Genomic DNA, 15,226 nt, shown 5'->3' with positions numbered 1-15,226 from the left:
CAGGGGTGGGATCTGGTGGGTAGGGGAGGTCCCATGCCTCCTTTCCATTCTCAGCATCTGTGTCTCCTGCCACTTGCAATGTCCTCTATGTCCACTCTACAGCAAGTGTCCCTGCATGCCCAGACCATGGGGTATACTGGGTATAACCCCTCCAACAATACTTCCATAATGTGCTTACCTTCCATGGGAACCAAATAGCTGTCAACAGTCAGTTTTTTTTATTCCTGCAGATATGGATTGAAAGTGCTTTAAAGTATCATTGATCTCTTAAGGTGCGTGCATATGTATGTGTGTGTGTGTGTGTGTAGGGAGAGAGAGAGAGTGAGACAGAGAGACAGACAGAGACAGAGAGAGAGAGACAGAGACAGAGAGAGACAGAGAGAGAAAGAGTTGTTAATTGTAATTTTTGGCCCAGAGAGCAGTGACTTTCTTTCCAGAATTCTCAATTGCTTTTCAGATTGAGGGAATGAATTCCCAGGTCCACCACCAAGACTGTTCCTGCTCTACCTGATTTTTCAGGTCTCCCTGATAATGACATTCATTGGCCTTGTCAATAACCTAGGAAGCAGCTCTTCTGAAGAAAGTGACTCAACTGGGCCAAGTGCAGCTAAATGCATTTAAGCTTTGTGTATCTGGAATGTAAACTCCCTATTAATCAGTTTTATTCTTTCCTTTCTGTCCCCAAAGTCATTTGATTCACTGAAAAATCAGCAAAAAAAAAAAATTACTGGGTTGTTCCTGAGTGCAATCCAGCCAGGCTTCTTTACTGAAAGTTGACTGACATTTTATTGTGAAACAAAAGTTAGCAGACACCCTGCTATTCCACCTTGCTCGAGGTAGGAGCCCACTCGAACCACATGCAGCTACACAGTCTTGCCTTGCCTCCACCTGAATATCCTCGTGTCTCCTCCCCCCCCTTCCTAGCCACACAACTGTTTGAAGACTTCAGTCAACTCCGCCCGAGCATGAGTAGCTGTAAACAATGATACCCTGCATGAATGCATCCCTCAGTGACTAACCTTGATCCGCACCATCACACAAACCCATTCCAGTGATTCCTTCTCCACCCCCCATTGAGTGCTCCCTTTTTTCCATCCACTTCAATCTAATGCACCAAACTCCTCCTCTTACCCTCCCACTGTGCACAAATATAAGCTCTTCTTTACAAACTCCAAATACAAAGTTCTTTACAACCTGACCTGCACTTATGCTTTACTCCCAACTCTTTCTTTCATACAAGGAAAATTCAATGTACTCCCCTCAAAATACTCTTAAATTCCCAGTTCCTCAACCTACACATTTCTTATAACATAGTTCTCCACCGTTCTACAGATATACACAGAGATGGTCATAATCTTCATCTTGTCACCATTCACAAGTATCCAACATCCACATTTGTGAATTCTGAATTTCCTTATCTGGTTACAATCTATTATCATTCCACTTCTTCTAAACTTGCTCCTCATTCTCACCATGACTTCCAAACTATCTATCCATCCATCTCTTCCAGGCTACCCAGAAAACACTCCTGTCACTTCTCCATCTTGACTCCTTAGTGGACCAGCACAACTTTACACTGTCCTCTTCTCTGGAATCCCTTGTGTGCTTATACTACTGCTGATTTTGTCCTGCCAAGCCCCAATCTCTCCCAACGCATCTGTTCCTGTTCATGTGCTTCTGAACAAAGCTGGAAAACTCATGAAAATATATTGTTGACTGCTTATGTTTAAAATTTTGTTACATAATCTCCATTAGGGTCTCACTGTGGCAAAGCAATCTGAAGCTTCCTTATCAGTTCACTATCCAACTCACCACAGTGGTTTTTTCCAAATATTTTCATCCCTCTTCGATCTTCCCATAGTTTTCCCTCCCACCAACCTCTCATCTGAGAATATTTTACTGAATATTTTACTCAGCTTCATATTTTACTGGAAAGTGTAAGGCAGTTTGCAGAAAGCTCCCTCTTTTGTCCTGCTCTTCATTTCATATCACTCGGATGCTTTCTGCCAATATCTCATCCTTCACTTGTTTCACATGAATGTAGGGACCGTCTTGCCAGGTCAAACCGTTTCACATGCACAGGTCATCTCATTACATCTGTGTTCTCTAGCAAATCACCTTCTCTATCATCCTACTGTCTCATTAACTTTCAAGAGCTTCCTGTCTACTGGCTGCTTTGCTACTGCCTACAGATATGCTAATGTCTCCCATATTCTCAAAAAAAGGCACGTATTGATCCACCCATACCGACTAGCTGTCATGTGATGTTGCTCCTATATTTTGTGGCTAAATTCCTTGAGAAGGCCTTGTACAATAAGTGTCTCCACTCCCTTTTCCCTTATTTTCCTTTCAATACTTCACATTCTGGCTTCTGATCTCACCATTTAACTAAAACATCTCTCCAAATGTACTAATGATTTCTTAATTTCCTAATCTGATGACATTTTCTTAATTCTCAACCTTCCTCAACTTTCTGCGGCTCTTGACTCTGCTGATTACCCCCTTTTCCTTGAAACTCAATTTTCTTTTTAGGGGCAGCTAGGTATCTTACTGCTATAGTGCCAGCCCTGGAGTTAGGAAGACTTGAATTCAAGTATGGCCCCAGACACTAGTTGTGTGGCCCTGGGCAAGTCACTTAACCTAATAACACCCCCTACCTCACAGCATTGTTATGAGAATCAAAAAGATAATTGTGAAGTGTTTAGCAAAGAGCCTGGCACATAGTAACAGTAAGCCCTATGTAAACCTAACTTATTGTTATTGTTATTATTTTCTCTAGGTTTTCATGACACTGTATTCTTCTAATTCTCCTCCTTCCTGTGTAACCAATTTCCTTAATCCAATGATGTATCTTTATCTAGATCATGCCTACTAAATTGTTGGAGTCCCCTAAGACTCTCTGGGGATTTCTCTCTATATGCAATTTCACTTTGTAATCTCATCAACCCTTCTGATTTCAATAACCATCTCTAGGCTGATGGCTCTCAGATCTGCTTACTAGCCCTAACCTCTTTCCCAACCTCCAGTCTTTCACTTCCAACTGCCTATTAGCCATCTTAAATGGATATTCCATAGATATATTAGGCTCAGCATGCCAAAAGCTGAATTCATATTATCCTCCCCAGCACTTTCCTCTTCCTAACTTTCCTGACTTTGGTACTGCCATACTTCCAGTTACTCAGGCTAGCTAATCTAGGTGTCATCTGTGATTAATCATTCTCCTTTTTTACCTTTGTAACATCTCTCCTAGATACTATTTTCTCTCCTGTGGCATTATAATCACATTGGTGCTGGTCCTCATCACCTCCCACCTGGACTATTGCAATAGCCTGATGGTTGGTATGCTTGCCACATACTGAAGTCTATTTGCCACTTTGCTCAACTCTACTGGAATGAAATAGGCTGTATGTTTCCAACATCCTCCCTCCCCAAATTTCCCCTTGAATACAGGGTATTTTTCAGATTATCTTTCTGCTGAGGTGTTTGATATATGAACTGTCAAGGGATCAATTTCTCGTAGCCACCTCCAAAGCACCTTGCACATGGTGCCCAGGATAAGGTTGTCTTTCTCTCCAATCATTTGGTCACTGTTTAAAGCACATCAACTCCCTCACTTATTACAAGATTGCAGTGCCCTGTCTTGGGAGTCCCTCCAATGTCAAGGAGTTTTAACCTTCCCCTCCACATTTCTTTAACACTGTTTAATCTTTAAAACAAAAAAAAATAGCTGTTTAGTATTGCCCTTTCTGCTTTTCCCAATATCCGCATTTACTAAGGACTCTGACATAGTTTGTGCTGTTCTCTTCCTTATCATTGTATAACAGTGTTGCTATCCCCATCTTCTCATCTGTCTCTCCATCCTTCACCCCATAGATCCTTGATCCCAAGATCATGTCATTGGGTTCATGTCTCTCCAGAGAACTCTTACACATTATGTTGTCATTGTTCCAAAGAATCCAACATTTCCTCTTTCCCATATGGGCATATCTGGGTTACTGCTTTCTCTGTAAGTGAGTATGGCTTCTGACACTAGTTGTATGACCCCGGGCAAGTCATTTAATCTCACTTTACCTTAATCTTGCAGTTCTGATTAAAATAGGAATTGATTTCTAAACATAGTCTCTCTCCATCTGGCAGAATTTACTTCATTTGAATTTTCTTCTCCACAAATACTATTAAGAGTTATGTGATAAGTATGTGGGTGTCAAAGTATTCTAAGATATTTAATCCAAACCCAATGTATATGGCCTTTAAGAGTTTAAAAATAAGACCAAAATATACTCTTAAAGCCAATGACACACCTATGGAGGATGCTGTAAGTAAGGTGAATTTTAGTGTGTGTAAAGTGGATTTTTGTTATTTTTCTTAGAGTTTTCTTCCCAGGTTCCATAGCCATGACACACTCTACTTTCCAGGTGTTAGATATGAGTTCTCACGATCATGGTTGAAAACAGTTTCTACTGCACAGTTGTAGTAGATAGAAGGATGAAATAATGTAAAATTGTGAGACTATTGTTGGCAATGTGCCTTCTTTGTTGCCCTATGAAGCAAGTGGTCACTGATTGAGGGCAGGAAAAGAACACATCTATGGGGCAGAGAGCCAGGTATAGGCCTAAGTCTTCCTGAAGAGGCAGGAAATTGGAGGCTCTTAAATCTGTCTTGAGGGGATGTTGTAGCTCCTAACTTAGAGTTCAGAGCTCTTGATACTTTCCTGTATTTGGAAAGGACTCTGTCCTTAAGTCTTTTTGGTCTTGTTGTCTTCCATGTCTTTTCATTCCTCTGATCCAAAAGGAAGTTTCCTTGGTAAGCCTATGATGACTAAATCCTAAATTAGATTGGAGGGAGCAGAGGACAGACTTTGTAAGAGAACATTTGCCTGGTATAGAGGGATGATGAGAAGCAAGTTTTGGGAAAAGAGAAGCTAACTTTTGGATGTGTTGAGATACAGATAATCTAGGCAGAGATGTCCTGTTGGCATTAGGAAACATAAGCGTGGGGATATAAATTTGTGAACTCTACATATAGAGAAGCTAGCTTTGCCAGAAGGGGAAATACACCTTTCATTAGAATATTTGTGACTGATAATGAGATGGAAAAAGAGGTTTTGTGCTATGTGCTGGGGATACAAAGAAAGGCAAAAGATAGTCCCTGCACTCAAGAATTCACAATTCAATTGGTGAGCCAACAACTGAACAATTATATATGAATCAGTTATATATAGAACAAATAGGAAACAAAGTAGGAGGAGGTATTAGAATTAAGAGGACAAGCAGGTGGTGCAGTGAATAGAGCACCAGGCCTGAAGACAGGAACACTGATCTTCTTTAGTTCAAATCTAGCCTCAGACACTTGCTAGCTCTGTGACCTTGGACAAGTCACTTAACTCTGCTTGCCTCAGTTTCCTCAACTGTAAAATGAGCTGGAGAAGGAAATGGCCAACCACTACAGTATCTTTTCCAAGAAAAACATAAATAGGGTCACAGAGAATCAGACATGACTGAAATAATTGAATAACAACAACTATTATTGAGTGGTTGGGTGAAAGTGAAGCCAAGATGGCAGGGAAAAGGCAGGAGTTTGAGCTCCCTCCAATTTCTCTTAAAACAATTTTAAAGCGTGTCTCAGAACAATTTCTGAAGTGGTAAAACCCACAAAAAGACATAGTGAAACAATTTTCCAACCCCACGATAACTTAGGAGGCCTACAGGAAAAGTCTGTCTCACTTGTGTAAAAGGGGAGCATAACCCAGTGCAGGCAGTGTTGAGGCAAGCCAGCAGAAGGCATCTAACCCCAGCACAGATCACCAACCAAGGCTCCAACTCAGCCAGCCAACTGTAAGACCTCCCACCCGCTCGAAGCAGGCTAATGGTCAGGCCTGGCAGGTCCAGTGACCCCAGCAGAACAGGTGAGCCAACAACCCCAGAGGCCCTAACACAGCAAGCCAGTGACCAGACCCCAGCCTTGGCGTAAGAAGCTTGGGACAGTGCCCCTTGTACCCCAAAAGCAGACCTCAAATAGGCTGGAAATGAGCAAAAAAACAAAAACAAAAAACTCTGACCATAGAGAGTTACTAAAATGACAGGAAGATCAAAACAGAAACTCAAGAAGATGACAATGTCAACACAAATACATATGAAGCCTCCGAGGGAAATATGAATGGGTCTCAGACCCAAAGAGTCCTCCTGGAAGAACTCGAAAAGAAATTTAAAAATCAAATAAGGGAAGTAGAAGAAAAATTGGAGGAAAAAAAAAGTTATGCAAGCGATTCATGAAAGAAAGACTTAACAGCTTGGTAAAGGAAGCACAAAAAAGGGGACAAAAAGACGTACAAAAATCCACCAACGAGGAGCAGCTAGGTGGTGCAGTGGGTAAAGCACCAGCCGTGGAGTCAGGAGGACCTGAGTTCAAATGCAGCCTCAGACACATAACACTCACTAGGTGGGTGACTCTGGCTCTGGGGTTAAGTCACTCAACCCCAATTGCCTCATGTAAAAAAAAAATCTACCAAAGAAAACAACTCCTTAAAAAGCAGAATTGGCCAAATGGAAAAGGAGGTACAAAAGCTAACTGAAGAAACTAATTCCTTAAAAATTAGAATTGGGCAAGTGGAAGCTAATGACTCTATGAGACATTAAGGATAATCAAACAAAATCAAAATAATGAAAAATAATAGAAGAAAATATAAAATACCTCATCGGAAAACAACTGACCTAGAAAATAGATCCAAGAAAGATAATTTAAGAGTTATTGGACCACCTGAAAGCCATGATCAAAAAAAAAAGAGCCTGGATGGCATTCCTCAAGAAATCGTCAAGGAAAACTGCTTTAATACCTTAAAACCAGAGTGTAAAATAGAAATTGAAAGACTCTGCCAATCACCTCCTACAAGAGATCCCAAAATGAAAACTCCCAGGAATGTTATAGCCAAATTCCAGAAGTCTGAGATCGAGGAGAAAATACTACAGGAAGCTAGAAAGAAACAATTCAAATATTGAGGAGTCACAGTCATGATTACACAGGATTTAGCAGCTTCTATATTAAAGGATCAAAGGGCTTGCAATATGATATTCTGGAAGGCAAAGAAGTTTGGATTACAACCAAGAATCAACTACCAAGAAAACTGAGCATAATCTTTCAGGAGAAAAAATGGATATTCAATGAATGGAAAAAATGGAATTCAATAAAGGGGACTTTAAAACATTCCTGATGAAAAGACCAGAGCTAAACAGAAAATTTGATTTTCAAACACAAGACTCAAGAGAGGCATAAAAAGGCAAATAAAAAAGAAAAAAATAAGTTATTCATTAAAGTTAAACTGTTTACATCACTAAATAGGAAGATGATACTTGTAACACTTAATACTGAATTGTGTCTCTATTAGGGAAGTTAGAATATACATAGTCAGAGGGTGCAGCTATAAGTTGACTTTGATGGGATGGTATAAAAAAATCTAAGGGGCAAGAAAGAGGATTGCACTGGCATATAAGGGAATGGAGAGGCAGAATGGGATAAATTGTATCACAGGAAAAGGTACAGAAGACCTATTGTAGTTGAGAGAAAGAAGAGGAGGGTGAGCATTGCTTGAACCTTACTCTCATTGCATTTGGCTCAAAAAGAAAATAACATATACACTTAGTTGGGTATAGAAATCTATCTTACCCTATATGTAAGTATGAAGGGAGTGGTTGAAAAAAGTTAGGGCTCATAAAATGGAGGGCAGATTGAGGGAGATGGTGATCAGAAGGAAAACACTGGTAAGGAGGACAGGGTGAAAGCAGATGGAGAGACAACTATAAACAGGAAAATAGGATGGAGGGAAATACACAGTAATCATAACTCTGAATGTGAATGGGATGAACTCTCCCATAAAACAAGTGGATACCAGAATGGATTAAAAAAACAAACAAACCAGAATTCTACAATGTGTTGTTTACGAGACACACATTTGAAGCAGAGAGACAAACAGAGTAAAAGTAAAAAGCTGGGGCAGAATTTATTATGCTTCAGCTGAAGTTAAAAAAAAAAAACAGGTGGCAATCATGACCTCAGACAAAGCAAAAGCAAAAATCTAATAAAGACAAGGAAGGAAACATCTTGCTAAAAGGTACCATGGACAGTCACGTGTTATCAATATTAAACATATTTGCACCAAATGGGATAGCATCCAAATATCTAAAGAAGTTGAATGAGTTATAGGAAGAAATAGACAAACTGTACTAGTGGGGAACCTCAACTTTCCTCTCATAGAATTAGATAAATCTAACCACAAAATAAACAAGAAAGAAGCTAAGGAATTGAATACAGTTTTATAAAAGTTACATATGACAGACCTCTGGAGAATATTGAATGAGAATAGAAAGGAATACATATTTTTCTCAGCACTACATGGCAGCTACACAAAAACTGAGCATGTATCAGGGCATAAAAACCTCACAATCAAATGTGGAAAGGCAGAAATATAATGCATCCTTTTCAGATCATGATACAATAAAAATACATTTAATAAAGGGCCATGGAAATATAGATTAAAAATTAATTGGAAACTAAATAATCTAATCCTAAAGAATAAGTGGGTCAAAGAACAGATCAGAGAAACAATTAATAATTTCATCAAAGAGAATGACAACAATAAGACAGCATACCAAAATTTATGGGATGCTCCTAAAGCAGTACTTAGGGGAAAATTTATATCTCTAAATGGGTACATCAGTAAAGCAGAGAAAGAGCAGATCAATGAATTGGGCATGCAACAAAAAAAGTTAGAAAAAGAACAAATTACAAATCCCCAATAAACACCAAATTGTAAATCCTGAAAATCAAAAGTGAGATGAATGAAATTAGAAGTAATAAAGCCATTGAACCTCTAAATAAAACTAAAAGCTGGTTCTATGGGGGGAAAACAATAAAATATGTAAGCCATAGATTAATTTGATTTAAAAAAGAAAACCAAATTACCAAGATCAAAAATGAAAAAGGTGAATTCATCACCAATGAAGACAAAATTGAAGCAATAATCAGGAGCTATTTTCACCCGTTGTATGCCAGTAAATCTGACAAACTAAGTAAAATGGATGAATATTTACAAAAAATGCAAATTGTTCATATTAACAGAAGAGGAAATGGAATACTTAACTTCATTTTAGAAAAAAAGAAATTGAATAAGCTATCAATGAACTCCCTAAGAAAAAAATCCCCAGGGTCAGATGGATTCAGAAGTAAATTCTACCAAATATTTAAAGAAAAATTCATTAGAATACTGTATAAACTGTTTGGGGAAATAGGCAAAAAAGAAGTCCTACCAAATTCCTTTTTCGACATAAATAGAGTGCTAATACCTAAAGTAGGGAGTGCCAAAACAGATAAAGAAAACTATGAACCGATTTCCCTAATGAATATGGATGCAGAAATTTTAAAACATTAACAAGGAGAATGCAGCAATATACTATGATGGGATGAGATTTATACTAGGAATGCAAAACTAGTTCCATGTTAGAAAAAAAAACTAGCAACATGATTGACCATTTAATAACAAAATCAACAGAAATCATATGATTACCTCAACGGATGCAGAAAAAGGTTTTGACAAAATACAACATGCATTCCTATTAAAAAAAATACTAGAAGGCATAGGAATAAGTGGAACTTTTCTTAAAAGAATAATTAGTATATGTCTAAAACCATTAGCAAGCATTGTCTGTAAAGGGGATTAGCTAGAAACTTTCCCAATAAGACCAAGAGTGAAGCAAGGATGCCCATTGTCACCACTGTTATTCAATATTGTACTAGGAATGTTAGCTTTAGCAATAAGAAAAGAAAAATAAATCAAAGGAATTAGAATAAACAATGAGGAAACAAAATTATCCTTCTTTGCAGATGGTATTATGGTTTACTTAGATAATCCCAGAGAATCAAATGAAAAAACAATTACCAACTTTAGGAAAGCTGCAGCATATGAAATAAATACACATAAATCATTGGCATTTCTCCGTATTACCAACAAAGCCCAGCAGCAATAAATAGAGAAATTCCATTTAAAATAACTGTAGACAATATAAAATACTTAGGAGTCTACCTGTCAAGACAAATCCAGGAACTATATGAACACAATTACAAAACACTTCACATTAATAAAGTCAAATGTAAACAATTGAAAAAAAAAACCCATCAACTTCTCATGGATAGGCTGAGCCAATATAATAAAAATGACAATTCTACCTAAATTAATTTATTTATTCAATTTGATGCTGATAAAACTGCCAAAAATTGTTTAACAGATCTAGAAAAAATAATAACATTTCATCTAGAAGAACAAAAGATCAAGGATATCTGAAGAATTAATGAAAACAAATGCAAAGGAAGGTGGCCTAGCAACTCCAGATCTCAAACTGTATTATAAAGCTGCAGTCATCAAACCTATCTGCAGCTGGCTAAGAAATTGACTGGTGGTTCAGTGGAATCTATTAAGTATACAAGACTCAGTAGTAAATGATCGTATTAATTTAGCGTTTGATAACTCTAAAGACCTCAGTTTCTGGGATAAGAACTCAGTACTTCACAAAAACTGCTGGGAAGACTGGAAAACAATATGGCAGAAACTAGATACAGACCAACATCTTACACTGTATACCAAGATACCCAAAGTGGGTATGTGATTTAGACATAAAGGGTGATACCATAAGCAAATCAGGAGAACAATGAATAATTTAACTGTTAGATCTATGGAGAAGGAAAGAACTTTTGACCAAATTAGAGGTAGAGAGCACTATGAGATGTAAATTGGATAATTTTGATTATATTAAATTTAAAAGGCTTTGCACAAACAAAGCAAATGCAACCAAGATAAGAAAGCAAGCAGAAAACTGGGAAACAATTTTTACAGCAAGTGTCTCTGATAAAACCCTCATTTCTCAAATATATAGAGAACTGATGCTAATTTATAAGAATACAGGTCATTCCCCAATTGATAAATGGTCAAAGGATGTGAACAGGCAGTTTTCAGATGAAGTAATCAAAGCTATCTACAATCATTGAAAAAAAATATCTAAATCAACATTAATTAGAAAAATGCAAATTAAAATAACTTTGAGGTACCACCTCACACCTATCAAATTGGCTAATATTACAGAAAAGGAAAACGGTAATTGTCGGATAGGATGTGGGAAAATTGGGGCACTAATACACTATTAGTGGAGTTGTGAACTGATCCAAACATTTTGGAGAGCAATTTGAAACTATGTCCAAAGGGCAATTAAATTGGGCATACTCTTTGATCCAGCAATACCACTGCTAGTTCTGTATCATAAAGAGATCAAAAAAAAGTGGGAAAGGACCTATGTGTACAAAAATATTATAGGTTGGTTTGTTTGGGTTTTTTTGGTAGCAAACACTTGGAAATTTAGGGAATGCTCATCAATTTGGAAATGGCTGAACAAGTTGTTGTATATGAATGTAATGGAATACTGTTGTGCTAGAAGAAATTGTGTGAACAAGTGGATTTCAGAAAAACCTAGAAAGACATACATGAACTGATGAAAAGTGAAGTGAGCAGAACTAGCAGACACAGTAGCAGCAACATTGTGCACTGATCAGTATGAATGACTTAGCTCTTCTCAGCAATGATCCAAGACAATTCCAAAGAACTCATGATAGAAAATACTACCCACATCCAGAGAAAGAACTGATGGAGTCTGAGTGCAGATGGAAGCATGCTGTTTTCACTTTATTTTTGTTTTGTTTTGTTTTGGTCTGTTTCTTCTTTCACAGCATGACTAATATAGAAATGTGTTACATGATTGCCCTTATATAACCTGAATCAAGTAGCTTACTATTTTAGGGAGGGGGGAGAGAGAGAGAATTTCTAACTCAATGTTTAAAAATAAATGTTAAAAATTATCTTTACATGTGTTTGGGAAAAATGAAAAACCATTTAATAAAAAGAGTTATTGGAAAGGGTTTCCTCATCCTCCTCAAGTGTTTTGATTCTGACCACTGCCTCCCTTAATCCACTCTCCCCTTCATCAGTTTCTTCCTTCTCTTATCCCTTTTCCCTCTTATTTCCCTCTCGTGTAAGATAGATTTCTATATCCAACTCGTGTGTGTGTGTGAGAGACACTTCCCTCTTCCCTTTTTGAACCAATTCTGAGAGTGATGTTCAAACAATATTCCTTATGTATGTAGTTTGATATACAACCAAATACATAATTTGGCCATTGGCAAACACTGGATCTTTCTCCATTTAGTTAGGATAATTGGAGACTAATTCTGCAAAATTTTCATTTCTGCAAGTTCTGCATGTGTGTCTTGGTAGGTAATTTCTTGATAGTTAATGCATTGTTATTTTAAATGGAATTTCTCTATCTCTTCTGTGAAAAAAAATTATACAGGAAATAATTGTTTTCTGCATTAATTTTGTATCCTGCTACTTTACTGAAGGTATTTGTTGCATCAGTTTTTTGTTATTGCTTCACTGAGGTTCTCTAAGGAAACTCTGATATTAACATCAGTTCATTAGAAACATAATAACCTTTGAATGTATTTGTGTGATGCTCATATGGCAAGGGAAATGATGGGGAAAAATTTAAGTAGGAGGTTGCTTGTCGATATTCCATCTCAAACTCTACTAGCAGTAATTATCAAAATTTTCTGATACTAGAAAAGATATAAAAACCAGATCTGTACAATAAATAGGTAAGCAAAACCTAGTCCAGTGTTTGATAACCTCGAGAACACAAAGTACAAGAGTAGGGCCTCTCTATTTAATAAGAGCTACCAAAAAAAATTTTTTTAAAACCTAGGTCTAGTAAAAAGTTGGTCTGTATGGCCATTGTACAGCATATGCCACAATATGTTCCCAAATCCTCAACTAACTAAATATAAGAAGTCATATCATAAACAATTTCATGATATTTATTTCTACTATCCAACAAAAATCCTGGTAGCTGTTATATACAGACCGCCAGGACATTTCCCTTCCTTCCTCAGTGAGTTCAGTACAAGGCTCAGAATTTTCTTTTCCTCCCCAACTCCTGCCTTTATATTAGGAAACTTTAATATATGTATTTACTCTTTCTCAAACACCCTAACAACTCAGTTCTTCTAGTTACTCATTTCCAATGACCTAGTCCTCCATCACCTCATTCACACACAAAGATGGTCATAACTTTGACCTTGCCACCACTCACAAATGTACTAGCTCCATGCTCAAGAATTCTGAAAGTCATTATCTGACAATAATCTACTATATTTTCACCTCTTCCTCTGCCTTCCCTTACCCAACTCTTCTTCTACACCATGACCTCCAATCCTTTGATCCTTCAGTCCTCTATCAAAGCTATTTTCTCTATACTATCCACATTCTTCCCTTTCCCTCATCTTGACCCTTTAGCAAACCAATAAAACTTGACACTGCCCTTGAGTCCTTAGCCACCATAATATTTTATCGTTGTACCTTGCTAATCTTCAGTCTTGGTTCACTCTGACTGGGTCCACTACAAATATATGTTAAATAACCTAAACTGGGCCCTCACTGCTGCTAGGCAAGCCTAATATACTTCCATCTTCAATTCACTATCCTACTCTTCACAACTATTTTTCCATTCTTTGCCATCCCCATCTTCAAATTTCATGTGGCTCCCCCTTCCCCACCCTGTCAGCTGAGAACCTTGCATCATACTTTACAGAAAAAAATTGAGGCCATGAATGATGATCTTGGTCTTCTTCCCTCTTCCTCATCTCATATAACTCACGTTCCTTCTGCCACTGTCTTCTTCTTCACCCATTTCACATGATGAGGTGGTCTTACTCTTTACCAGGTAAGAAATACTTATACCCTTCTGCCTGCTCAAGAGATCCCTTTCCCAAAGGATTGGCCACTTTGTCATACCCAATCTATCACTTATTTTGAAGCTCACCCTTTCTACTGGCTCCTTCCCTGTTGCCTACAAACATGTCCATTGTCTCCCCATCCTGGACAAAAACAAAAACAAAAAACCTCAACTTGATCCTTCCATCCCTGCTACCTCTCATCTCTTTCATCTTTGTGTTTAACCTCTGAAAACGCATCTACATTAAGTGCCTCTGCTTTGTCTCCTCTCACTCTCTTCTTAATCCTTTATGATCTAGCCCTATCATTCCACTGAAACTGCTCTCTCCAGTTACTCATGATCTCTTAGTTGTCAAATCCAATGGCCTTTTCTCAATCCTCATTCTCCTTGACCTCCTTGCAGCTTTTGACAGTGCTGATTACTCTCTCCTTGAAAATCTATTCTCTCTGGGTTTTCAAGACATTCCTTTCTTGGTTCTCCTCCTACTGATCTGACTGCTCCTTCTCTGTCTGCTTTGCTTTTTTTTCTTAAATATAGTTCAATGTTTTTATTCTTTGCCCTTCCCCTTTAGTCTTTCCCTGCCTCTTCCTACAAAAAACGTCCAGGTTATGCCCTCTAACTACAAGTGTCCCACAGATTTCTGCACAGGGCCCTCTTCTTTTACTCTACTTCACTTAGGTGGTCTCATCAGCTCCTGTGGATTTCTATTTCACATTTGCAATAGCTTGCAATTCCCCTTTCTTTCCTCTGACACTGCCCCCCACCCTGGTGCAGACTCTTATCACCTCACACCTAGACTATTGCAATAGCAACTGGGTGGGGGGGAGGGTCTGCCTGCTTCAAGACTTTCCCCACTCCAGTCCATTCTCTGTTCAGCTACTAAAGTGATTTTTTTTAAAGTACAGGTACAACCACGTCACCCCACTACTCAATAAACTCCAGTGGTTCCCAGTAACCTCTGGAATCAAATACAACATCATGTTTGGCATTCAAAGCCCTTCATAACCTAGATCGCTCTTTCTTTCCAGCCTTCTTATACTTTATTCTCTGCCATATATTTTTCAGTCCAGTAACACTGACCTCCTTGCTATTTCACAAATAAGACAACCCATCTTTCATCTCTGGGCATTTTCACTGGCTATCCCCCATACCTAGAATGTTCTCCATCCTCATCTCCACCTATGGCCTTCCATTTTTTCCTTTAAGTCCAACTAAAATCCTGTCTTCCACAGGAAGCCTCTCCCAACCCCTCTTAACTCTTGTGCTTTCCCTCTCTTTTAATTATTTCCTATTTATTGTGTATATTTGTTTGCTTTTAGATTTCATTGGATTATGAGCTCCTTGAAGGCAAGGACTGTTGTTTTGTTTTTTTGTTTGTTTGTTTGTTTGTAAGTATTTATGGT

Source organism: Phascolarctos cinereus, unplaced genomic scaffold (assembly GCF_003287225.1).
Source record: "Phascolarctos cinereus isolate Bilbo 61053 unplaced genomic scaffold, phaCin_HiC Scaffold_4;HRSCAF=312, whole genome shotgun sequence".
NCBI lineage: Eukaryota > Metazoa > Chordata > Mammalia > Diprotodontia > Phascolarctidae > Phascolarctos > Phascolarctos cinereus.
The sequence above is the reverse complement of the archived record's forward strand: the minus strand, read 5'-3'. Positions refer to the sequence as shown.